This window comes from Engystomops pustulosus, chromosome 8 (genome assembly GCF_040894005.1).
Source record: "Engystomops pustulosus chromosome 8, aEngPut4.maternal, whole genome shotgun sequence".
In the NCBI taxonomy this organism is placed as follows: Eukaryota; Metazoa; Chordata; class Amphibia; order Anura; family Leptodactylidae; genus Engystomops; species Engystomops pustulosus.
The window spans coordinates 1,780,135-1,807,387 of NC_092418.1; the positions used below are offsets into that span (position 1 = coordinate 1,780,135).

At 43.3% G+C, this 27,253-nt stretch overlaps 1 protein-coding gene across 1 annotated transcript in view; it reads right to left on the reverse strand.

Moving 5' to 3' along the window:
• Nucleotides 1–27,253, reverse strand: part of LOC140076241 (serine protease 27-like) — a 61,899-nt gene that overhangs the window by 33,702 nt on the left and 944 nt on the right. The window lies entirely within an intron of this gene.

Consider the following 27,253-nt stretch of genomic DNA (forward strand, 5'->3'; position numbering starts at 1 on the left):
ATCTGCCCCACTGTTTATAGTAGAGGCATGGGCAGTCCTGGGCAGCTCCCTTCCCCGCAACCACAAAAGTAATGTCAGCCGAGAACTCCTCCTAATGATGCCACGTGTCCCCTGATATGTGGTGGGGCAGGTCAGGGACAGGACATGAACTATCATGTGTAAGGTAAATCCTCAAACTGCCCAAATCCAGGACAATTGACCCCACTAGAGGTGTGGCTGGGGGTATGAGACTATCCAAGTGCCTTACACTACAGGGTAATAATGCGCTGCTTGTGTCATGTGACCTTCTATGTGACCCCTTGATGTCATCCAAAGAGGGCATATTAAAATGAGCGTGTTCCCCACTTAGCACAGCGATGGCGTCTTCTTCCATTCTCTGATATTTAGGCTTCAGCTTTTTTAGTCCTGCAGTTTAAGGGATGTCTAAACCGCTGTAATGATTCATGGAGTCCGAAGTGCGGTCCAGCGGCATGATGCACTACCCACACTGGGAAACAGAGGTCCAATCTATGGTTCTGGTGTCCTTTAGATAATGATAAAGAGATTGATAGAGCAGGAGGCCCATAGCTCCAACATCTGTCAAGCGCTTTGGCTATTTAATCAGTCTAGTATAATCACTGCCACCAGTCAGTCCTCAGTCTAGTATAATCACTGCCACCAGTCAGTCCTCAGTCTAGTATAATCACTGCCACCAGTCAGTCCTCAGTCTAGTATAATCACTGCCACCAGTCAGTCCTCAGTCTAGTATAATCACTGCCACCAGTCAGTCCTCAGTCTAGTATAATCACTGCCACCAGTCAGTCCTCAGTCTAGTATAATCACTGCCACCAGTCAGTCCTCAGTCTAGTATAATCACTGCCACCAGTCAGTCCTCAGTCTAGTATAATCACTGCCACCAGTCAGTCCTCAGTCTAGTATAATCACTGCCACCAGTCAGTCCTCAGTCTAGTATAATCCCTGCCACCAGTCAGTCCTCAGTCTAGTATAATCACTGCCACCAGTCAGTCCTCAGTCTAGTATAATCACTGCCACCAGTCAGTCCTCAGTCTAGTGTAATCACTACCACCAGTCAGTCCTCAGTCTAGTATAATCACTGCCACCAGTCAGTCCTCAGTCTAGTATAATCACTGCCACCAGTCAGTCCTCAGTCTAGTGTAATCACTACCACCAGTCAGTCCTCAGTCTAGTGTAATCACTGTCACCAGTCAGTCCTCAGTCTAGTATAATCCCGGCTACCAGTCAGTCCTCAGTCAACTATAATCACTGCCACCAGTCAGTCCTCAGTCTAGTGTAATCACTGCCACCAGTCAGTCCTCAGTCTAGTATAATCACTGCCACCAGTCAGTCCTCAGTCTAGTATAATCACTGCCACCAGTCAGTCCTCAGTGTATTGTAATCACTACCACCAGTCAGTCCTCAGTCTAGTATAATCACTACCACCAGTCAGTCCTCAGTGTAGTGTAATCACTGTCACCAGTCAGTCCTCAGTCTAGTATAATCCCGGCCACCAGTCAGTCCTCAGTCAACTATAATCACTGCCACCAGTCAGTCCTCAGTCTAGTATAATCCCTGCCACCAGTCATTCCTCAGTCTAGTATAATCACTGCCACCAGTCAGTCCTCAGTCTAGTATAATCCCTGCCACCAGTCATTCCTCAGTCTAGTATAATCACTGCCACCAGTAAGTCCTCAGTCTAGTATAATCACTGCCACCAGTCACTCCTCAGTCTAGTGTAATCACTACCACCAGTCAGTCCTCAGTGTAGTGTAATCACTGTCACAAGTCAGTCCTCAGTCTAGTATAATCCCGGCCACCATTTAGTCCTCAGTCAACTATAATCACTGCCACCAATCAGTCCCCAGTCTACTATAATCCCTGCCACCAGTCAGTACATAGTCTAGTATAATCACTTCCACCAGTCAGTCCTAAGTCTAGTATAATCACTGCCACTAGTCAGTCCTCAGTCTAGTATAATCACTACCACCAGTCAGTCCTCAGTCTTGTATAATCACTGCCACCAGTCAGTCATCAGTCTAGTATAATCCCTGCCACCAGTCAGTCCTCAGTCTAGTATAATCACTACCACCAGTCAGTCCTCAGTCTTGTATAATCACTGCCACCAGTCAGTCATCAGTCTAGTATAATCCCTGCCACCAGCCAGTTCTCAGTCTAGTATAATCACTGCCACCAGTCACTCCTCAGTTTACTACAATCAATGCCACCAGTCAGTCCTCAGTCTAGTATAATCACTGTCACCAGTCAGTCCTCAGTCTAGTGTAATCACTGCCACCAGTCAGTCCTCAGTCTAGTATAATCACTGTCATCAGTCAGTCCTCATTCTAATATAATCACTGTTAACATTCAATCCTCAATCTAGTATAATCCCTGCCACCAGTGCGTCCTCAGTCTAGTGTAATCATTACCACCAGTGCGTCCTCAGTCTAGTAGGATCCCTGCCACCAGTCAGTCCTCAGTCTAGTTTAATCACTGCCACCAGTCAGTCTTCAGTCTAGTTTAATCACTGCCACCAGTCAGTCCTCAGTCTATTATAATCACTGCCACCAGTCAGTCCTCAGTCTAGTATAATCACTGCCACCAGTCAGTCCTCAGTCTAGTGTAATCACTGCCACCAGTCAGTCCTCAGTCTAGTATAATCCCTGCCACCAGTCATTCCTCAGTCTAGTATAATCACTGCCACCAGTCAGTCCTCAGTCTAGTATAATCCCTGCCACCAGTCATTCCTCAGTCTAGTATAATCACTGCCACCAGTAAGTCCTCAGTCTAGTATAATCACTGCCACCAGTCACTCCTCAGTCTAGTGTAATCACTACCACCAGTCAGTCCTCAGTGTAGTGTAATCACTGTCACAAGTCAGTCCTCAGTCTAGTATAATCCCGGCCACCATTTAGTCCTCAGTCAACTATAATCACTGCCACCAATCAGTCCCCAGTCTACTATAATCCCTGCCACCAGTCAGTCCTCAGTCTAGTATAATCACTGCCACCAGTCAGTCCTCAGTCTAGTGTAATCACTGCCACCAGTCAGTCCTCAGTCTAGTATAATCCCTGCCACCAGTCATTCCTCAGTCTAGTATAATCACTGCCACCAGTCAGTCCTCAGTCTAGTATAATCCCTGCCACCAGTCATTCCTCAGTCTAGTATAATCACTGCCACCAGTAAGTCCTCAGTCTAGTATAATCACTGCCACCAGTCACTCCTCAGTCTAGTGTAATCACTACCACCAGTCAGTCCTCAGTGTAGTGTAATCACTGTCACAAGTCAGTCCTCAGTCTAGTATAATCCCGGCCACCATTTAGTCCTCAGTCAACTATAATCACTGCCACCAATCAGTCCCCAGTCTACTATAATCCCTGCCACCAGTCATTCCTCAGTCTAGTATAATCACTGCCACCAGTCAGTACATAGTCTAGTATAATCACTTCCACCAGTCAGTCCTAAGTCTAGTATAATCACTGCCACTAGTCAGTCCTCAGTCTAGTATAATCACTACCACCAGTCAGTCCTCAGTCTTGTATAATCACTGCCACCAGTCAGTCATCAGTCTAGTATAATCCCTGCCACCAGTCAGTCCTCAGTCTAGTATAATCACTACCACCAGTCAGTCCTCAGTCTTGTATAATCACTGCCACCAGTCAGTCATCAGTCTAGTATAATCCCTGCCACCAGCCAGTTCTCAGTCTAGTATAATCACTGCCACCAGTCACTCCTCAGTTTACTACAATCAATGCCACCAGTCAGTCCTCAGTCTAGTATAATCACTGTCACCAGTCAGTCCTCAGTCTAGTGTAATCACTGCCACCAGTCAGTCCTCAGTCTAGTATAATCACTGTCATCAGTCAGTCCTCATTCTAATATAATCACTGTTAACATTCAATCCTCAATCTAGTATAATCCCTGCCACCAGTGCGTCCTCAGTCTAGTGTAATCATTACCACCAGTGCGTCCTCAGTCTAGTAGGATCCCTGCCACCAGTCAGTCCTCAGTCTAGTTTAATCACTGCCACCAGTCAGTCTTCAGTCTAGTTTAATCACTGCCACCAGTCAGTCCTCAGTCTATTATAATCACTGCCACCAGTCAGTCCTCAGTCTAGTATAATCACTGCCACCAGTCAGTCCTCAGTCTAGTGTAATCACTGCCACCAGTCAGTCCTCAGTCTAGTTTAATCACAGCTACCAGCCAGTCCTCAGTCTAGTATAATCACTGCCACATGCCAGTCCTCAGTCTAGTATAATCCCTGCCACCAGTCTGTCCTGAGTCTAGTATAAAATAGAACGAGACACGGGCGGCGCCCCTAGTGCAATAGGTCACTTATAAGTGAGATGAGATGTTAGAGAGTATCTGCTCACCTGAAGACACCTTGTGTCTTATGCGTCTAGAGTAGATACTTTTTTGTTCTCCGGTAGCTGTGGCTCGGGTGTGCTGCGTCTTCCCGGGGTCCGGTACAGTGGTAGTGCCGGATAGGAAATCACAGGGATGTATAGGTTTGAAAAAACCGGGTTGGTATAAGACGCGCTGCCCCAATTGAGTTGTATCCGACACGGTAGTGGAGTGCAAGGTATTATTTATTTAGAGGATAAAAAGGACTACGCGTTTCGGGGGTGGTCTACCCCCTTCCTCAGGTCCGTGATAATTGCTAGGCAAAACAACATGATAAAAACTAGTTTAGAGTATATATACATATAAAAGATGATGTTTGTTTTTTTGAAAAGATTATATAAAGAGTAAAAACGTGTCTATAAAGTACAGGTCATTTCGTCGTTTCTTGGTGGAATAAATTCATATCATACAAGTACTGACAAAAATAATTCATAATTGATAGTATCAAGGAAATACATAAACAGGAAATTCATAGTAATATGTAAAAGAAAATTCATAAAAAGAAAATACATGTGGTGCATGTAGGGACGTCTGAATATAAATAATATAAAATGTGGTAATAGGGTAAACTGTATAGAATATATAAAATATAATATATAAAAATGTAATATATAAAATATCATGCAGGTATGGGGTGGTGGAGAAAAAGATAGTGTAGAGCAGGCGGGATTCCATACTATAGTGGATGCGTGGAACAGATGGGTTTGTGATGCAGATGAATTGGGTAATAGGGAGATGGGTTAATGATATAGTGTGGTGTACAAGTCAATTATGTAGTTACCTTGAGCGCCAGGGTTCAGGGTAAACACAGGACGGCTGTTGAAGAGTGAGAGGGGGATTAGGTGCCTTGAATGAGAGCATCTGTATGATAGCGGGGGTATGAGGGGGGAGATAACTTACTGTTCCCGGTGTTCAGGGTGAACACAGGATCGCCGAGGTTCAGGGTCAACACAGGATGGCTGTTGGAGAGTGAAAGTGGGATTAAGTTCCTTGGATGTGAGTATCTGTGGGATAGCGGGGGTGTGGAGGGGAAGGTGACTTACTGTTCCCGGTGTTGAAGGCTGTGTGGCTGGTTTCGGCGCAAAGTGTGCGCCCAATGGGAGCAGGAGCCTTTTATGTGTGAGGTGTATGAATAAAGTTGAAGAAGAAAAAAAAAAAAAAAAAAAAAAAAAGTTGAAGAAGAAAAAAAAAAAAGTTGAAGAAAAAAAAGAAAAAAAAAAAAAAAAAAAAAAAAAAGTTGAAGGGAAAAAAAAAATAGTTGTAAGAGGTGTATGAATAAAGTTGGAGAAAAAAAAAAGTGGGTGGATGGATAAATAGTTCAATTCAATAGCAGCATACATAATTGGTTAGATGGATGATTAATGATTAAATGAATATTAGTTAAATGAATAATTAGATAATTAAATAGATCAAAAGTGGATGAGTCTGCGTATGTGAGTATTGTGGAATCAGGTACGTTCGATTAATTCATTTAGTCCATTGGGGGTCAGGGTGTTTAATTTAAAGATCCAAAAGTTCTCCCTACGGACCAGTTGGTTAAACCTATCTGGATGTGAGGTAGGGATTTGCTCGATCGGGGTGAGTTTCAATAGGAGTGGGTCTTTGTTGTGATGGGATGCAAAGTGACGGGATACACTGTGTAGGGGGTAACCACAGTTAATTTTGCTCCGATGGGTATTGATGCGTTCTCTGAGATTCTGGGTCGTACGTCCCACATATTGTAAGGAGCAAGGGCATTCTAGGACATAAATTACGTAATCTGAGCCACAATTGATAAATGAGTTGATACTGAATGATTCTCCTGTGGATAGGGCTTTGAAGTCTTTGGTTTTGTTATTAAGAATGTCGCAAGTTTTGCATCTTTCTTTATTGCACCTGTAGCAGCCCTTTAATTCTGGAAAGAAGGATAAAGTAGTTTTCTCTTTTGTTTTACGGAGTTTTGTGGGGGCTAGGATATTCTTGAGGGTGGGGGCCCTTCTGAATGTGAGATGTGGTTTGGATGGGAGTAGTTCTGAAATGTATGGGTCTTTTTTGAGGATGTTCCAGTTTTGTTCTAGGGTATGTCTGATCCGGTTATGGTCTGTGGTGTAGGTGGTGATGAAGTTGGATTTGTGCGATGGGGCATGTGCTTTTTTTGTGGGGGGGATAAGGCAGTCCTTTTGTGTGAGGCAGTTGACTTTCTGGTAGGCGTTTTTTAGTATGCCTGGTGGATAGCCTTTTTCGGTAAATCTCTCCCTGAGAATTCTTGATTGTGTCTGAAAAGTTTTATGGTCAGTGCAATTTCGGCGGATCCTTTTGTATTGGCCGTATGGTACATTTTGTAACCACTTTTTGTAGTGGGAGCTTGAATAATCCAGATAGCTGTTCACGTCTACGGTTTTAAAAAAGGTGCTGGTGATCAAATGGGAGTTATGTTCGTCAACTTGGATGAGGAGGTCCAGGAATTCTATTTGGGTCTGAGATGTGTTTACTGTTAGCTCGATGCCCCATGAGTTCTGGTTGATTTCTTTGACAAAGCTTAAGGCTTGGGCTTCTGTTCCTTTCCAGATAATGAAGAGGTCGTCTATGTACCTTCTAAAAAAATGGATCAAGTGACTGTAGTTGGTGTTGCCTACAATGTGGGTATGTTCGAAACGGCCCATAAATATGTTTGCATAACTAGGTGCAAATCTTGTCCCCATGGCTGTCCCCCTGACCTGTGAGTAGATGTCCTGTTGGAATGTGAAAGTGTTGTGTTCCAGAATGAAAAGAATGCTGTCGAGAATGAATGTGATCTGTGTCGGAGGGATTGATGGATCTGTATGGAGAGTATGTTTTATTGCTTCTATGCCCAGAGTGTGTGAGATGTTAGTGTAAAGTGAGGAAACATCCATAGTGATCAGGATGAAATCAGACTGCCACTGTATTTTGTCTAGTTCAATAATAAGCTGTGCCGAGTCTCTGAGATAGGTGGGGAGGGTTGTGACAAATTTTTGTAACAGGATGTCGATGTATTCAGAGAGGTTTGATGTGACGGAGTTGATTCCTGATATAATCGGACGGCCTGGTGGTTTCTTCGGGTTTTTGTGGATTTTGGGCAGATAGTAGAACAGGGCTGTACGTGGGTTTTTTGGGATGATGTACTTTTTTTCTTTTTTTGTTAGGATGCCCTGTGTGGAAGCTTGGTTGATTAGAATGGATAGAAGATTAAGGTGTTCCTGTTTTGGATCATGGGTGAGTTTTTTATAGTATTTGGTGTCTGATAGTATTTTTTGGCTCTCTGCGATATAGTCTGTTTTATCCAGGATCACTGTGCCGCCCCCTTTATCTGCTGGCTTGATTACTATTGTGGTGTTTTGTGTGAGTGTTTTTAATGCTTTTCTTTCTCCAGGTTTGAGGTTGTGGCGAGTGGTGGTTTGTTTTGACCGGTCTATTGTTCTGAGGGTGGTGGAGACTGATGTGTAGAAGGTTTCTATGTGAGGGCCTCGGTTGTGTATGGGGTTGAAGTCTGATTGTGGTTTGAGGTCGGTATGAATGTATGGGTCGGTGGTGGTATTGTCCGTGGTCTCGGTGGTATTATTATCTAGAAGAATTTTATTCTTGTTGATGGCAAAGTGACGCATTAGGGTGAGTTTTCTGGTGAAACGGTTAAGGTCTAAAAAAAGGTTAAATTCGTTCGACTTGGAGGATGGGCAGAAGGAGAGGCCTTTATGGAGTAGTTCTGTTTCTTGTGTTGTGAGTATGTGGGAGGAGAGGTTAAAAATTTCGATTTTTTGTTGTTCTTTGGATTTAGCTGCTAAGGTCTCTTTTTGTTTTTGTTTTTTTTGGTTGTGTTTCCCTCCTCTCTTTCCTCTGGTCTTTCTTTTCTTTTGGTTCGGGTTGTCATTGGGGTGAACAACGCATAGGTCGCTTTTGGGCTCTGTATCGGTATGACTAATGTGTCCCCCCCTGTTGTGATTCGCGGTGAATCTCTCAGGGTGGGGGGTAGCTCTAAAAAAGAAAGAGAGCTTGTGGAGTCGGCCGATGTTAAGTCGTTGCTATCTCTTCTTCTCCCGATGTATCGGTTGTCGGGTGAAATAACTGTGGTCTGTGTGTCATCGGATGATATTGTGATCTCTTCATTGGGTGTTGTGGGGATGGGATGTTCAGTGGGTGGTGTGTCTGCTTCGTCGTATACTGAAAGTTGTGATGGGTCAATTGGTGTGTGGTTTATGATGTTGTGGGTTTTGTTAGGTAACGTTTTTGGTGTGGGGGATATCTCTGTGTTTCCCTTGTTGTTGGTGGGACATATGTTGGCAGTTGCCCAAGGGCTGTCTGAGTTTGGGTTGTTGTGTGGTTTGTGTTTCTGACTGTTTTTCATTTCGGAGTTTTTTCTATAGTTCTTATTAATATAAACCCTTTCCTTAGTAGATGGAAGTGGAGGGTTTTTTAGGGACTGTAGTTCCCTTTGGGAGAGGAACTTGTACACCACACTATATCATTAACCCATCTCCCTATTACCCAATTCATCTGCATCACAAACCCATCTGTTCCACGCATCCACTATAGTATGGAATCCCGCCTGCTCTACACTATCTTTTTCTCCACCACCCCATACCTGCATGATATTTTATATATTACATTTTTATATATTATATTTTATATATTCTATACAGTTTACCCTATTACCACATTTTATATTATTTATATTCAGACGTCCCTACATGCACCACATGTATTTTCTTTTTATGAATTTTCTTTTACATATTACTATGAATTTCCTGTTTATGTATTTCCTTGATACTATCAATTATGAATTATTTTTGTCAGTACTTGTATGATATGAATTTATTCCACCAAGAAACGACGAAATGACCTGTACTTTATAGACACGTTTTTACTCTTTATATAATCTTTTCAAAAAAACAAACATCATCTTTTATATGTATATATACTCTAAACTAGTTTTTATCATGTTGTTTTGCCTAGCAATTATCACGGACCTGAGGAAGGGGGTAGACCACCCCCGAAACGCGTAGTCCTTTTTATCCTCTAAATAAATAATACCTTGCACTCCACTACCGTGTCGGATACAACTCAATTGGGGCAGCGCGTCTTATACCAACCCGGTTTTTTCAAACCTATACATCCCTCTGAGTCTAGTATAATCCCTGCCACCAGTCAGTCCTCAGTCTAGTATAATTACTACCACCAGTCAGTCCTCAGTCTAGTATAATCACTACCACCAGTCAGTCCTCAGTCTAGTATAATCACTACCACCAGTCACTCCTCAGTCTAGTATAATCACTACCACCAGTCAGTCCTCAGTGTATTGTAATCGCTGTCACCAGTAAGTCCTCAGTCTAGTATAATCCCGGCCACCAGTCAGTCCTCAGTCAACTATAATCACTGCCACCAGTCAGTCCTCAGTCTAGTATAATCCCTGCCACCAGTCAGTCCTCAGTCTAGTGTAATCATTACCACCAGTGCGTCCTCAGTCTAGTAGGATCCCTGCCACCAGTCAGTCCTCAGTCTAGTTTAATCACTGCCACCAGTCAGTCTTCAGTCTAGTTTAATCACTGCCACCAGTCAGTCCTCAGTCTATTATAATCAATGCCACCAGTCAGTCCTCAGTCTAGTATAATCACTGCCACCAGTCAGTCCTCAGTCTAGTGTAATCACTGCCACCAGTCAGTCCTCAGTCTAGCATAATCGCTGCCACCAGTCAGTCCTCAGTCTAGCATAATCGCTGCCACCAGTCAGTCCTCAGTCTAGTGTAATCACTGCCACCAGTCAGTCCTCAGTCTAGTATAATCACTGCCACCAGTCAGTCCTCAGTCTAGTGTAATCACTACCACCAGTCAGTCCTCAGTCTAGTGTAGTCACTGCCACCAGTCAGTCCTAAGTCTAGTATAATCCCGGCCACCAGTCAGTCCTCAGTCAACTATAATCACTGTCACCAGTCAGTCCTCAGTCTAGTATAATCCCTGCGGCCAGTCATTCCTCAGTCTAGTATAATCACAGCTACCAGCCAGTCCTCAGTCTAGTATAATCACTGCCACCAGTCAGTCCTCAGTCTAGTATAATCACTGCCACCAGTCACTCCTCAGTCTAGTATAATCACTACCACCAGTCAGTCCTCAGTCTAGTATAATCACTGCCACCAGTCAGTCCACAGTCTAGTGTAATCACTACCACCAGTCAGTCCTCAGTCTAGTATAATCACTACCACCAGTCAGTCCTCAGTGTAGTGTAATCACTGTCACCAGTCAGTACTCAGTCTAGTATAATCCCGGTCACCAGTCAGTCCTCAGTCAACTATAATCACTGCCACCAGTCAGTCCTCAGTCAACTATAATCACTGCCACCAGTCATTCCTCAGTCTAGTATAATCACAGCCACCAGTCAGTCCTCAGTCTAGTATAATCACTGCCACCAGTCAGTCCTCAGTCTAGTATAATCACTGCCACCAGTCACTCCTCAGTCTAGTATAATCACTACCACCAGTCAGTCCTCAGTCTAGTATAATCACTGCCACCAGTCAGTCCTCAGTCTAGTGTAATCACTACCACCAGTCAGTCCTCAGTCTAGTATAATCACTACCACCAGTCAGTCCTCAGTGTAGTGTAATCACTGTCACCAGTCAGTACTCAGTCTAGTATAATCCCGGTCACCAGTCAGTCCTCAGTCAACTATAATCACTGCCACCAGTCAGTCCTCAGTCAACTATAATCACTGCCACCAGTCAGTCCTCAGTCTAGTATAATCACTGCCACCAGTCAGTCCTCAGTCTAGTATAATCACTGCCACCAGTCAGTCCTAAGTCCTGTATAATCACTACCACCAGTCAGTCCTCAGTCAACTATAATCACTGCCACCAGTCAGTCCTCAGTCTAGTATAATCCCTGCCACCAGTCAGTCCTCAGTCTAGTATAATCACTGCCACCAGTCAGTCCTCAGTCTAGTATAATCACTGCCACCAGTCACTCCTCAGTCTAGTGTAATCACTACCACCAGTCAGTCCTCAGTCTAGTATAATCCCGGCCACCATTTAGTCCTCAGTCAACTATAATCACTGCCACCAATCAGTCCCCAGTCTAGTATAATCACTGCCACCAGTCAGTACATAGTCTAGTATAATCACTGCCACCAGTCAGTCCTAAGTGTAGTATAATCACTGCCACTAGTCAGTCCTCAGTCTAGTATAATCACTGCCACCAGTCAGTCCTCAGTCTTGTATAATCACTGCCACCAGTCAGTCATCAGTCTAGTATAATCCCTGCCACCAGCCAGTTCTCAGTCTAGTATAATCACTGCCACCAGTCAGTCCTCAGTTTACTACAATCAATGCCACCAGTCAGTCCTCAGTCTAGTATAATCACTGTCACCAGTGAGTCATCATTCTAGTATAATCACTGTTAACATTCAATCCTCAATCTAGTATAATCACTGTCGCCAGTCAGGTCTCAGCCTAGTATAATCACTGCCACCAGTCAGTCCTCAGTCTATTATAATCACTGCCACCAGTCAGTCCTCAGTCTAGCATAATCGCTGCCACCAGTCAGTCCTCAGTCTAGCATAATCGCTGCCACCAGTCAGTCCTCAGTCTAGTGTAATCACTGCCACCAGTCAGTCCTCAGTCTAGTGTAATCACTGCCACCAGTCAGTCCTGAGTCTAGTATAATCACTGCCACTAGTCCGTCCTCAGTCTAGTATAATCCCTGCCACCAGTCAGTCCTCAGTCTAGTATAATTACTACCACCAGTCAGTCCTCAGTCTAGTATAATCACTGCCACCAGTCAGTCCCCAGAGTAGTGTAATGACTGTCACAAGTCAGTCCTCAGTCTAGTATAATCACTGCCACCAGTCAGTCCTCAGTCTAGTATAATCACTACCATCAGTCAGTCCTCAGTGTATTGTAATCGCTGTCACCAGTATGTCCTCAGTCTAGTATAATCCCGGCCACCAGTCAGTCCTCAGTCAACTATAATCACTGCCACCAGTCAGTCCTCAGTCTAGTATAATCCCTGCCACCAGTCAGTCCTCAGTCTAGTGTAATCATTACCACCAGTGCGTCCTCAGTCTAGTAGGATCCCTGCCACCAGTCAGTCCTCAGTCTAGTTTAATCACTGCCACCAGTCAGTCTTCAGTCTAGTTTAATCACTGCCACCAGTCAGTCCTCAGTCTATTATAATCAATGCCACCAGTCAGTCCTCAGTCTAGTATAATCACTGCCACCAGTCAGTCCTCAGTCTAGTGTAATCACTGCCACCAGTCAGTCCTCAGTCTAGCATAATCGCTGCCACCAGTCAGTCCTCAGTCTAGCATATTCGCTGCCACCAGTCAGTCCTCAGTCTAGTGTAATCACTGCCATCAGTCAGTCCTCAGTCTAGTGTAATCACTACCACCAGTCAGTCCTCAGTCTAGTATAATCACTGCCACCAGTCAGTCCTCAGTCTAGTATAATCACTGCCACCAGTCAGTCCTCAGTCTAGTGTAATCACTACCACCAGTCAGTCCTCAGTCTAGTATAATCACTGCCACCAGTCAGTCCTCAGTCTAGTGTAATCGCTGCCACCAGTCAGTCCTCAGTCTAGTGTAATCATTACCACCAGTGCGTCCTCAGTCTAGTAGGATCCCTGCCACCAGTCAGTCCTCAGTCTAGTTTAATCACTGCCACCAGTCAGTCTTCAGTCTAGTTTAATCACTGCCACCAGTCAGTCCTCAGTCTATTATAATCAATGCCACCAGTCAGTCCTCAGTCTAGTATAATCACTGCCACCAGTCAGTCCTCAGTCTAGTGTAATCACTGCCACCAGTCAGTCCTCAGTCTAGCATAATCGCTGCCACCAGTCAGTCCTCAGTCTAGCATATTCGCTGCCACCAGTCAGTCCTCAGTCTAGTGTAATCACTGCCATCAGTCAGTCCTCAGTCTAGTGTAATCACTACCACCAGTCAGTCCTCAGTCTAGTATAATCACTGCCACCAGTCAGTCCTCAGTCTAGTATAATCACTGCCACCAGTCAGTCCTCAGTCTAGTGTAATCACTACCACCAGTCAGTCCTCAGTCTAGTATAATCACTGCCACCAGTCAGTCCTCAGTCTAGTGTAATCGCTGCCACCAGTCAGTCCTAAGTCTAGTATAATTCCGGCCACCAGTCAGTCCTCAGTCAACTATAATCACTGTCACCAGTCAGTCCTAAGTCTAGTATAATTCCGGCCACCAGTCAGTCCTCAGTCAACTATAATCACTGCCACCAGTCAGTCCTCAGTCTAGTGTAATCACTGCCACCAGTCACTCCTCAGTCTTGTGTAATCACTACAACCAGTCAGTCCTCAGTCTAGTATAATCACTGCCACCAGTCAGTCCTCAGTGTAGTGTAATCACTGTCACAAGTCAGTCCTCAGTCTTGTATAATCACTGCCACCAGTCAGTCCTCAGTCTAGTATAATCACTACCACCAGTCAGTCCTCAGTCTAGTATAATCACTACCACCAGTCAGTCCTTAGTGTATTGTAATCGCTGTCACCAGTCAGTCCTCAGTCTAGTATAATCCCGGCCACCAGTCAGTCCTCAGTCAACTATAATCACTGCCACCAGTCAGTCCTCAGTGTAGTGTAATCACTACCACCAGTCAGTCCCCAGTCTAGTATAATCCCTGCCACCAGTCAGTCCTCAGTCTAGTGTAATCACTGCCACCATTTAGTCCTCAGTCAACTTTAATCACTGCCACCAATCAGTCCCCAGTCTAGTATAATCACTGCCACCAGTCAGTACATAGTCTAGTATAATCACTGCCACCAGTCAGTCCTAAGTCTAGTATAATAACTGCCACTAGTCAGTCCTCAGTCTAGTGTAATCACTGCCACCAGTCAGTCCTAAGTCTAGTATAATCGCTGCCACTAGTCACTCCTCAGTCTAGTGTAATCACTACCACCAGTCAGTCCTCAGTCTAGTATAATCCCGGCCACCAGTCAGTCCTCAGTCAACTTTAATCACTGCCACCAATCAGTCCCCAGTCTAGTATAAGCACTGCCACCAGTCAGTACATAGTCTAGTATAATCACTGCCACCAGTCAGTCCTAAGTCTAGTATAATCGCTGCCACTAGTCACTCCTCAGTCTAGTGTAATCACTACCACCAGTTAGTCCTCAGTCTAGTATAATCCCGGCCACCATTTAGTCCTCAGTCTAGTATAATCTCTGCCACCAGTCAGTCCTCAGTCTAGTATAATCACTGCCACCAGTCAGTACATAGTCTAGTATAATCACTGCCACCAGTCAGTCCTAAGTCTAGTATAATCACTGCCACTAGTCAGTCCTCAGTCTAGTATAATCACTGCCACCAGTCAGTCCTCAGTCTTGTATAATCACTGCCACCAGTCAGTCATCAGTCTAGTATAATCCCTGCCACCAGCCAGTTCTCAGTCTAGTATAATCACTGCCACCAGTCAGTCCTCAGTTTACTACAATCAATGCCACCAGTCAGTCCTCAGTCTAGTATAATCACTGTCACCAGTGAGTCCTCATTCTAGTATAATCACTGTTAACATTCAATCCTCAATCTAGTATAACCACTGCCACCAGTCAGTCCTCAGTCTATTATAATCACTGCCACCAGTCAGTCCTCAGTCTAGTATAATCACTGCCACCAGTCAGTCCTCAGTCTAGTATAATCGCTGCCACCAGTCAGTCCTCAGTCTAGCATAATCGCTGCCACCAGTCAGTCCTCAGTCTAGTATAATCACTGCCACCAGTCAGTCCTCAGTCTAGTATAATCCCGGCCACCAGTCAGTCCTCAGTCTAGTATAATCGCTGCCACCAGTCAGTCCTCAGTCTAGCATAATCGCTGCCACCAGTCAGTCCTCAGTCTAGTGTAATCACTGCCACCAGTCAGTCCTCAGTCTAGTGTAATCACTGCCACCAGTCAGTCCTCAGTCTAGTGTAATCACTACCACCAGTCAGTCCTCAGTCTAGTGTAATCACTGCCACCAGTCAGTCCTCAGTCTAGTATAATCACTGCCACCAGTCAGTCCTCAGTCTAGTGTAATCACTACCACCAGTCAGTCCTCAGTCTAGTGTAATCACTGTCACCAGTCAGTCCTCAGTCTAGTATAATCCCGGCCACCAGTCAGTCCTCAGTCAACTATAATCACTGCCGCCAGTCAGTCCTCAGTCTAGTATAATCCCTGCGGCCAGTCATTCCTCAGTCTAGTATAATCACAGCTACCAGCCAGTCCTCAGTCTAGTATAATCACTACCACCAGTCAGTCCTCAGTCTAGTATAATCACTGCCACCAGTCAGTCCTCAGTCTAGTGTAATCACTACCACCAGTCAGTCCTCATTCTAGTATAATCACTACCACCAGTCAGTCCTCAGTCTAGTATAATCCCTGCCACCAGTCAGTCCTCAGTCTTGTATAATCACTGCCACCAGTCAGTTATCAGTCTAGTGTAATCACTACCACCAGTCAGTCCTCAGTCTTGTATAATCACTACCACCAGTCAGTCCTCAGTGTAGTGTAATCACTGTCACCAGTCAGTCCTCAGTCTAGTATAATCCCGGTCACCAGTCAGTCCTCAGTCAACTATAATCACTGCCACCAGTCAGTCCTCAGTCTAGTATAATCACAGCCACCAGTCAGTCCTCAGTCTAGTATAATCACTGCCACCAGTCACTCCTCAGTCTTGTGTAATCACTACCACCAGTCAGTCCTCAGTCTAGTATAATCACTGCCACCAGTCAGTCCTCAGTGTAGTGTAATCACTGTCACAAGTCAGTCCTCAGTCTAGTATAATCACTGCCACCAGTCAGTCCTCAGTCTAGTATAATCACTACCACCAGTCAGTCCTCAGTCTAGTATAATCACTACCACCAGTAAGTCCTCAGTGTATTGTAATCGCTGTCACCAGTCAGTCCTCAGTCTAGTATAATCCCGGCCACCAGTCAGTCCACAGTCAACTATAATCACTGCCAACAATCAGTCCCCAGTCTAGTATAATCACTGCCACCAGTCAGTACATAGTCTAGTATAATCACTGCCACCAGTCAGTCCTAAGTCTAGTATAATCACTGCCACCAGTCAGTCCTCAGTCTTGTATAATCACTGCCACCAGTCAGTCATCAGTCTAGTATAATCCCTGCCACCAGCCAGTTCTCAGTCTGGTATAATCACTGCCACCAGTCAGTCCTCAGTTTACTACAATCAATGCCACCAGTCAGTCCTCAGTCTAATATAATCACTGTCACCAGTGAGTCCTCATTCTAGTATAATCACTGTTAACATTCAATCCTCAATCTAGTATAACCACTGCCACCAGTCAGTCCTCAGTCTATTATAATCACTGCCACCAGTCAGTCCTCAGTCTAGTATAATCACTGCCACCAGTCAGTCCTCAGTCTAGTGTAATCACTACCAACAGTCAGTCCTCAGTCTAGTATAATCACTGCCACCAGTCAGTCCTCAGTCTAGTGTAATCACTGCCACCAGTCAGTCCTCAGTCTTGTGTAATCACTGCCACCAGTCAGTCCTCAGTCTAGCATAATCGCTGCCACCAGTCAGTCCTCAGTCTAGCATAATCGCTGCCACCAGTCAGTCCTCAGTCTAGTGTAATCACTGCCACCAGTCAGTCCTCAGTCTAGTGTAATCACCACCACCAGTCAGTCCTCAGTCTAGTGTAATCACTGCCACCAGTCAGTCCTAAGTCTAGTTTAATCACTGCCACCAGTCAGTTATCAGTCTAGTGTAATCACTACCACCAGTCAGTCCTCAGTCTTGTATAATCACTACCACCAGTCAGTCCTCAGTGTAGTGTAATCACTGTCACCAGTCAGTCCTCAGTCTAGTATAATCCCGGTCACCAGTCAGTCCTCAGTCAACTATAATCACTGCCACCAGTCAGTCCTCAGTCTAGTATAATCACAGCCACCAGTCAGTCCTCAGTCTAGTATAATCACTGCCACCAGTCACTCCTCAGTCTTGTGTAATCACTACCACCAGTCAGTCCTCAGTCTAGTATAATCACTGCCACCAGTCAGTCCTCAGTGTAGTGTAATCACTGTCACAAGTCAGTCCTCAGTCTAGTATAATCACTGCCACCAGTCAGTCCTCAGTCTAGTGTAATCACTACCACCAGTCAGTCCTCAGTCTAGTATAATCACTGCCACCAGTCAGTCCTCAGTCTAGTATAATCACTACCACCAGTAAGTCCTCAGTGTATTGTAATCGCTGTCACCAGTCAGTCCTCAGTCTAGTATAATCCCGGCCACCAGTCAGTCCACAGTCAACTATAATCACTGCCAACAATCAGTCCCCAGTCTAGTATAATCACTGCCACCAGTCAGTACATAGTCTAGTATAATCACTGCCACCAGTCAGTCCTAAGTCTAGTATAATCACTGCCACCAGTCAGTCCTCAGTCTTGTATAATCACTGCCACCAGTCAGTCATCAGTCTAGTATAATCCCTGCCACCAGCCAGTTCTCAGTCTAGTATAATCACTGCCACCAGTCAGTCCTCAGTTTACTACAATCAATGCCACCAGTCAGTCCTCAGTCTAATATAATCACTGTCACCAGTGAGTCCTCATTCTAGTATAATCACTGTTAACATTCAATCCTCAATCTAGTATAACCACTGCCACCAGTCAGTCCTCAGTCTATTATAATCACTGCCACCAGTCAGTCCTCAGTCTAGTATAATCACTGCCACCAGTCAGTCCTCAGTCTAGTGTAATCACTACCAACAGTCAGTCCTCAGTCTAGTATAATCACTGCCACCAGTCAGTCCTCAGTCTAGTGTAATCACTGCCACCAGTCAGTCCTCAGTCTTGTGTAATCACTGCCACCAGTCAGTCCTCAGTCTAGCATAATCGCTGCCACCAGTCAGTCCTCAGTCTAGCATAATCGCTGCCACCAGTCAGTCCTCAGTCTAGTGTAATCACTGCCACCAGTCAGTCCTCAGTCTAGTGTAATCACCACCACCAGTCAGTCCTCAGTCTAGTGTAATCACTGCCACCAGTCAGTCCTAAGTCTAGTTTAATCACTGCCACCAGTCAGTCCTCAGTCTAGTGTAATCACTGTCACCAGTCAGCCCTCAGTCTAGTATAATCCCGGCCACCAGTCAGTCCTCAGTCAACTATAATCACTGCCGCCAGTCAGTCCTCAGTCTAGTATAATCCCTGCGGCCAGTCATTCCTCAGTCTAGTATAATCACAGCTACCAGCCAGTCCTCAGTCTAGTATAATCACTGCCACCAGTCAGTCCTCAGTCTAGTGTAATCACTAACACCAGTCAGTCCTCAGTGTAGTGTAATCACTGCCACCAGTCAGTCCTCAGTCTAGTATAATCCCGGCCACCAGTCAGTCCTCAGTCAACTATAATCACTGCCGCCAGTCAGTCCTCAGTCTAGTATAATCCCTGCGGCCAGTCATTCCTCAGTCTAGTATAATCACAGCTACCAGCCAGTCCTCAGTCTAGTATAATCACTGCCACCAGTCAGTCCTCAGTCTAGTGTAATCACTAACACCAGCCAGTCCTCAGTCTAGTATAATCACAGCTACCAGCCAGTCCTCAGTCTAGTATAATCACTACCACCAGTCAGTCCTCAGTCTAGTATAATCACTAACACCAGTCAGTCCTCAGTGTAGTGTAATCACTGTCACCAGTCAGTCCTCAGTCTAGTATAATCCCGGTCACCAGTCAGTCCTCAGTCAACTATAATCACTGCCACCAGTCAGTCCTCAGTCAACTATAATCACTGCCACCAGTCATTCCTCAGTCTAGTATAATCACAGCCACCAGTCAGTCCTCAGTCTAGTATAATCACTGCCACCAGTCAGTCCTCAGTCTACTATAATCACTGCCACCAGTCACTCCTCAGTCTTGTGTAATCACTACCACCAGTCAGTCCTCAGTCTAGTATAATCACTGTCACCAGTCAGTCCTCAGTCTAGTGTAATCACTGCCACCAGTCAGTACTTAGTCTAGTATAATCACTGCCACCAGTCAGTCCTCAGTCTAGTATAATCACTACCACCAGTCAGTCCTCAGTCTAGTATAATCACTACCACCAGTCAGTCCTCAGTCTAGTATAATCACTACCACCAGTCAGTCCTCAGTGTATTGTAATCGCTGTCACCAGTCAGTCCTCAGTCTAGTATAATCCCGGCCACCAGTCAGTCCTCAGTCAACTATAATCACTGCCACCAGTCAGTCCTCAGTCTAGTATAATCCCTGCCACCAGTCAGTCCTCAGTCTAGTATAATCACTGCCACCAGTCATTCCTCAGTCTAGTATAATCACTACCACCAGTCAGTCCTCAGTCTAGTATAATCACTGCCACCAGTCAGTCCTCAGTCTAGTGTAATCACTGCCACCAGTCAGTCCTCAGTCTAGTATAATCACTGCCACCAGTCAGTCCTCAGTCTAGTGTAATCACTACCACCAGTCAGTCCTCAGTGTAGTGTAATCACTGTCACAAGTCAGTCCTCAGTCTAGTATAATCCCGGCCACCATTTAGTCCTCAGTCAACTATAATCACTGCCACCAATCAGTCCCCAGTCTAGTATAATCACTGCCACCAGTCAGTACATAGTCTAGTATAATCACTGCCACTAGTCAGTCCTCAGTCTAGTATAATCACTACCACCAGTCAGTCCTCAGTCTAGTATAATAACTACCACCAGTCAGTCCTCAGTCTTGTATAATCACTTGCCACCAGTCAGTCATCAGTCTAGTATAATCCCTGCCACCAGCCAGTTCTCAGTCTAGTATAATCACTGCCACCAGTCAGTCCTCAGTTTACTACAATCAATGCCACCAGTCAGTCCTCAGTCTAGTATAATCACTGCCACCAGTGAGTCCTCATTCTAATATAATCACTGTTAACATTCAATCCTCAATCTAGTATAACCACTGCCACCAGTCAGTCCTCAGTCTAGTGTAATCATTACCACCAGTGCGTCCTCAGTCTAGTAGGATCCCTGCCACCAGTCAGTCCTCAGTCTAGTTTAATAACTGCCACCAGTCAGTCCTCAGTCTATTATAATCACTGCCACCAGTCAGTCCTCAGTCTAGTATAATCACTGCCACCAGTCAGTCCTCAGTCTAGTGTAATCACTGCCACCAGTCAGTCCTCAGTCTAGTGTAATCACTGCCACCAGTCAGTCCTCAGTCTAGTGTAATCACTACCACCAGTCAGTCCCCATTCTAGTGTAATCACTGCCACCAGTCAGTCCTCAGTCTAGCATAATCACTGCCACCAGTCAGTCCTCAGTCTAGCATAATCGCTGCCACCAGTCAGTCCTCAGTCTAGTGTAATCACTGCCACCAGTCAGTCCTCAGTCTAGTGTAATCACTGCCACCAGTCAGTCCTCAGTCTAGTGTAATCACTACCACCAGTCAGTCCTCATTCTAGTGTAATCACTGCCACCAGTCAGTCCTCAGTCTAGTATAATCACTGCCACCAGTCAGTCCTCAGTCTAGTATAATCACTACCACCAGTCAGTCCTCAGTCTAGTGTAATCACTGCCACCAGTCAGTCCTCAGTCTAGTGTAATCACTACCACCAGTCAGTCCTCAGTCTAGTATAATCACTGCCACCAGTCAGTCCTCAGTCTAGTATAATCACTACCACCAGTCAGTCCTCAGTCTAGTGTAATCACTGCCACCAGTCAGTCCTCAGTCTAGTGTAATCACTACCACCAGTCAGTCCTCAGTCTAGTGTAATCACTGCCACCAGTCAGTCCTCAGTCTAGTGTAATCACTACCACCAGTCAGTCCTCAGTCTAGTGTAATCACTGCCACCAGTCAGTCCTCAGTCTAGAATAATCGCTGCCACCAGTCAGTCCTCAGTCTAGTATAATCACTGCCACCAGTCAGTCCTCAGTCTAGTGTCATCACTGCCACCAGTCAGTCCTCAGTCTAGTGTAATCACTACCACCAGTCAGTCCTCAGTCTAGTATAATCACTGCCACCAGTCAGTCCTCAGTCTAGTGTCATCACTGCCACCAGTCAGTCCTCAGTCTAGTGTAATCACTACCACCAGTCAGTCCTCAGTCTAGTATAATCACTGCCACCAGTCAGTCCTCAGTCTGGCATAATCGCTGCCACCAGTCAGTCCTCAGTGTATTGTAATCGCTGTCACCAGTCAGTATTCAAATATGTCCAATGGCTGCCACAAATGATTAAATCTGTCACCTTTGATATTCACAGCTTTATGTGCACCTAACCACTCTATAATATTGTAGCCTAGTACATAATAGTGTAGCCTAGTACATTATAGTGTAGCCTAGTACATAATAGTGTAGCCTAGTACATAATAGTGTAGCCTAGTACATAATAGTGTAGCCTAGTACAGTATTGCTAGAAGTTGGGGCTCAGTGTCTGGGCTTGATATTACATGGGGTGGTATAAGGGAGCTCTGGGATCATGGGGAGGCAGCCGGTTGACTGTGTGTTAAGGTAGAGTCCATGGGGATGTATGGGGGCACATAAGATACTCCTTCCCATGAAGCAGCTCCTCTCCCCTGTCATGGACTTCAGGAGCCTTTAAGCCTCTTCTGCTTCTAGGAAGGGACAGAGAATTGATAGAAGCTTCTCCTTACTCCCCATCTTTTTCCTCCTCCAGCAGTCGGATTATTGCTGTGCAGGTCTGCACCGCATTTGTGTAACACGTGACCCTTTTGTGTCGCGGCTGCACTATTCTTCATGCAACACTAATTTCTGCATTGTAGAGGCGTCCGTCTGGTGCTCAGGGTGCTGTCCAACAGAATTGGTGTTAAAGGTGCACCAAAAAAAGTGGTGCCCTCTGTCGGGGCAGTGAAGGGGGCGCCGGATTCATGATGAACCTACACCAGAAATCTGAATCTGTCGCCTCCTGCACTATACACAGGACACTGCACATAGTACACACCTCCTGCACATAGTACACACTGCACATAGTACACACTACACGTAGTACAAACTGCACATAGTACACCCTGCACGTATTACAAACTGCACATAGTACACCCCCTGCACATAGTACACACACTGCACATAGTACACACTGCACTTAGTACACCCTGCACATAGTACACACTGCACATAGTACACCCTGCACATAGTACACCCTGCACATAGTATACACTGCACATAGTACTCACACTGCACATAGTACACACTGCACATAGTACACCCTGCACATAGTACACACAGCACATAGTACACACTGCACATAGTACACACTGCACATAGTACACCCTCTGCACATAGTACACCCCCTGCACAAAGTACACACTGCACATAGTACACACTGCACATAGTACACACAGCACATAGTACACACTGCACATAGTACACCCTCTGCACATAGTACACCCCCTGCACATAGTACACCCTCTGCACATAGTACACACAGCACATAGTACACACTGCACATAGTACACACTGCACATAGTACACCCTCTGCACATAGTACACCCCCTGCACAAAGTACACACTGCACATAGTACACACTGCACATAGTACACCCTCTGCACATAGTACACCCCCTGCACAAAGTACACACTGCACATAGTAAACACAGCACATAGTACACACTGCACATAGTACACACTGCACATAGTACACACAGCACATAGTACACACTGCACATAGTACACACTGCACATAGTACACCCTCTGCACATAGTACACCCCCTGCACAAAGTACACACTGCACATAGTACACACAGCACATAGTACACACTACACATAGTACACACTGCACAAAGTAAAAACTGCACATAGTACACACTGCACATAGTACACACAGCACATAGTACACCCTCTGCCAATAGTACATCCCCCTGCACAAAGTACCCACTGCAAATAGTACACACAGCACATAGTACACCCCCGGCACAAAGTACACACCCCCTGCACATAGTACACACTGCACATAGTACACACAGTACATAGTACACACTGCACATAGTACACCCTCTGCACATAGTACACCCCCAGCACAAAGTACACACTGCACTTAGCAAACCCTGCACATAGTACACAATGCACATAGTACACCCCCTGCACATAGTACACACTGCACATAGTACACACTGCACATAGTACACACCCTGCACATAGTACACAGTGCACATAGTACACCCTGCACATAGTACACAATGCACATAGTACACACTGCACATAGTACACCCCCTGCACATAATACACACTGCACATAGTACACACAGCACATAGTACACAATGCACATAGTACAGACTGCACTGCTTTTAGTAAATGTGCCCCAATGAATCAAGGCTGCTGACTAACAGCATGTAATGACAGGGAACATGGAGTAGATAATAAAGATAGAGAAGATAAGGAAGATGAAGAAGATAATAAAGATAGAGAAAATAATAAAGATGGAGAAGATAACAAAGATGGAGAAGATAATGAACATGGAGAAGATAATAAAGATGAAGAAGATAATAAAGATAGAGAAAATAATAAAGATAGAGAAGATAATAAAGATGAAGAAGATAATGAAGATGGAGAAGATAATGAACATGGAGAAGATAATAAAGATGAATAAGATAATGAAGATGGAGAAGAAAACGAACATGGAAAAGATAACGAACATGGAAAAGATAATAAAGAAGGAGAAGATAATGAAGATGAAGAAGATAGTGAAGATGGAGAAGATAATAAAGATGGAGAAGATAATGAAGATGAAGAAGATAATGAAGATGGAGAAAATAATGAAGATGAAGAAGATAACAAAGATGGAGAAGATAATGAAGATGGAGAAGATAAGAAAGATGGAGAAGATAATGAAGATGGAGAAGATAATAAAGATGAATAAAATAATGAAGATGGAAAAGATATTAAAGATGGAGAAGATAACAAAGATGAAGAAGATAATGAAGATGGAGAAGATAATGAAGATGGAGAAGATAATGAAGATGGGGAAGGTAAGAAAGATGGAGAAGATAATAAAGATGAATAAGATAATGAAGATGGAGAAGATATTAAAGATGGAGAAGATAACAAAGATGAAGAAGATAACAAAGATGAAGAAGATAATGAAGATGGAGAAGATAATGAAGATGGAGAAGATAAGAAAGATGGAGAAGATAATGAGGATGGAGAAGATAATAAAGATGAATAAGATAATGAAGATGGAGAAGATAACAAAGATGAAGAAGATAACGAAGAAGAAGAAGATAACGAAGATGGAGAAGATAATGAAGATGGAGAAGATAATGAAGATGGAGAAGATAAGAAAGATGGAGAAGATAATGAAGATGGAGAAGATAATAAAGATGAATAAGATAATGAAGATGGAAAAGATATTAAAGATGGAGAAGATAATAAAGATGAATAAGATAATGAAGATGGAGAAGATAATAAAGATGGAGAAAATAACGAAGAAGAAGAAGATAACGAAGATGGAAAAGATAATGAAGATGGAAAAGATAATGAAGATGGAAAAGATAATGAAGATGGAGAAGATAAGAAAGATGGAGAAGATAATGAAGATGGAGAAGATAATAAAGATAAATAAGATAATGAAGATGGAGAAGATAATGAAGATGGAGAAGATAAGAAAGATGGAGAAGATAATGAAGATGGAGAAGATAATAAAGATGAATAAAATAATGAAGATGGAGAAGATAATGAAGATGGAGAAGATAATAAAGATGGAGAAAATAACGAAGAAGAAGAAGATAACGAGGATGGAAAAGATAATGAAGATGGAGAAGATAATGAAGATGGAGAAGATAAGAAAGATGGAGAAGATAATGAAGATGGAGAAGATAATAAAGATGAATAAGATAATGAAGATGGAGAAGATATTAAAGATGGAGAAGATAACAAAGATGAAGAAGATAACGAAGAAGAAAAAGATAACGAAGATGGAGAAGATAATGAAGATGGAGAAGATAATGAAGATGGAGAAAATAAGAAAGATGGAGAAGGTAATGAAGATGGAGAAGATAATAAAGATGAATAAGATAATGAAGATGGAGAAGATAAGAAAGATGGAGAAGATAATGAAGATGGAGAAGATAATAAAGATGAATAAAATAATGAAGATGGAGAAGATAATGAAGATGGAGAAGATAATAAAGATGGAGAAGATAATGAAGATGGAGAAGATAATAAAGATGAATAAAATAATGAAGATGGAGAAGATAATGAAGATGGAGAAGATAATAAAGATGGAGAAAATAACGAAGAAGAAGAAGATAACGAGGATGGAAAAGATAATGAAGATGGAGAAGATAATGAAGATGGAGAAGATAAGAAAGATGGAGAAGATAATGAAGATGGAGAAGATAATAAAGATGAATAAGATAATGAAGATGGAGAAGATATTAAAGATGGAGAAGATAACAAAGATGAAGAAGATAACGAAGAAGAAAAAGATAACGAAGATGGAGAAGATAATGAAGATGGAGAAGATAATGAAGATGGAGAAAATAAGAAAGATGGAGAAGGTAATGAAGATGGAGAAGATAATAAAGATGAATAAGATAATGAAGATGGAGAAGATATTAAAGATGGAGAAGATAACAAAGATGAAGAAGATAATGAAGATAAAGAAGATATTAAAGATGGAGAAGATAATGAAGATGGAGAAAATAATAAAGATGGAGAAGGTAATAAAGATGGAGAAGATAACAAAGATGAAGAAGATAACGAAGATGGAGAAGATAATGAACATGGAGAAGATAATGAAGATGAAGAAGATAATGAAGATGGAGAAGATAATAAAGATGAATAAGGTAATGAAGATGGAGAAGAAAACGAAGATGGAAAAGATAATAAAGATGGAGAAGATAATCAAGATGGAGAAGATAACAAAGATGGAGAAGATAATAAAGATGGAGAAGATAACAAAAATGGAGAAGATAATAAAGATGGAGAAGATAATAAAGATGGAGAAAATAATGAAGATGAAGAAGATAATGAAGATGGAGAAGATAACGAAGATGGAAAAGATAATGAAGAAGATAATAAAGATGAATAAGATAATGAAGATGGAGAAGATAATGAAGATGGAGAAGATAACAAAGATGGAGAAGATAATAAAGATGTAGAAGATAATGAAGATGGAGAAGATAATAAAGATGGAGAAGATAATGAAGATGGAGAAGATAATGAAGATGGAGAAAATAATAAAGATGGAGAAGATAATAAAGATGGAGAAGATGATGAACATGGAGAAGATAATGAAGATGAAGAAGATAATGAAGATGGAGAAGATAATAAAGATGAATATGGTAATGAAGATGGAGAAGAAAACGAAGATGGAAAAGATAATAAAGATGGAGAAGATAATCAAGATGGAGAAAATAATAAAGATGGAGAAGATAATGAAGATGGAGAAGATAATAAAGATGGAGAAGATAACGGAAATGGAGAAGATAATAAAGATGGAGAAGATAATCAAGATGGAGAAAATAATAAAGATGGAGAAGATAATGAAGATGGAGAAGATAATAAAGATGGAGAAGATAACGGAAATGGAGAAGATAATAAAGATGGAGAAGATAATCAAGATGGAGAAAATAATAAAGATGGAGAAGATAATGAAGATGGAGAAGATAATAAAGATGAATAAGGTAATGAAGATGGAGAAGAAAACGAAGATGGAAAAGATAATAAAGATGGAGAAGATAATCAAGATGGAGAAAATAATAAAGATGGAGAAGATAATGAAGATGGAGAAGATAATAAAGATGGAGAAGATAATAAAGATGGAGAAAATAATGAAGATGAATAAGATAATGAAGATGGAAAAGATAATGAAGATGGAGAAGATAACGAAGATGGAAAAGATAATGAAGAAGATAATAAAGATGAATAAGATAATGAAGATGGAGAAGATAATGAAGAAGATAATGAAGATGGAGAAGATAATGA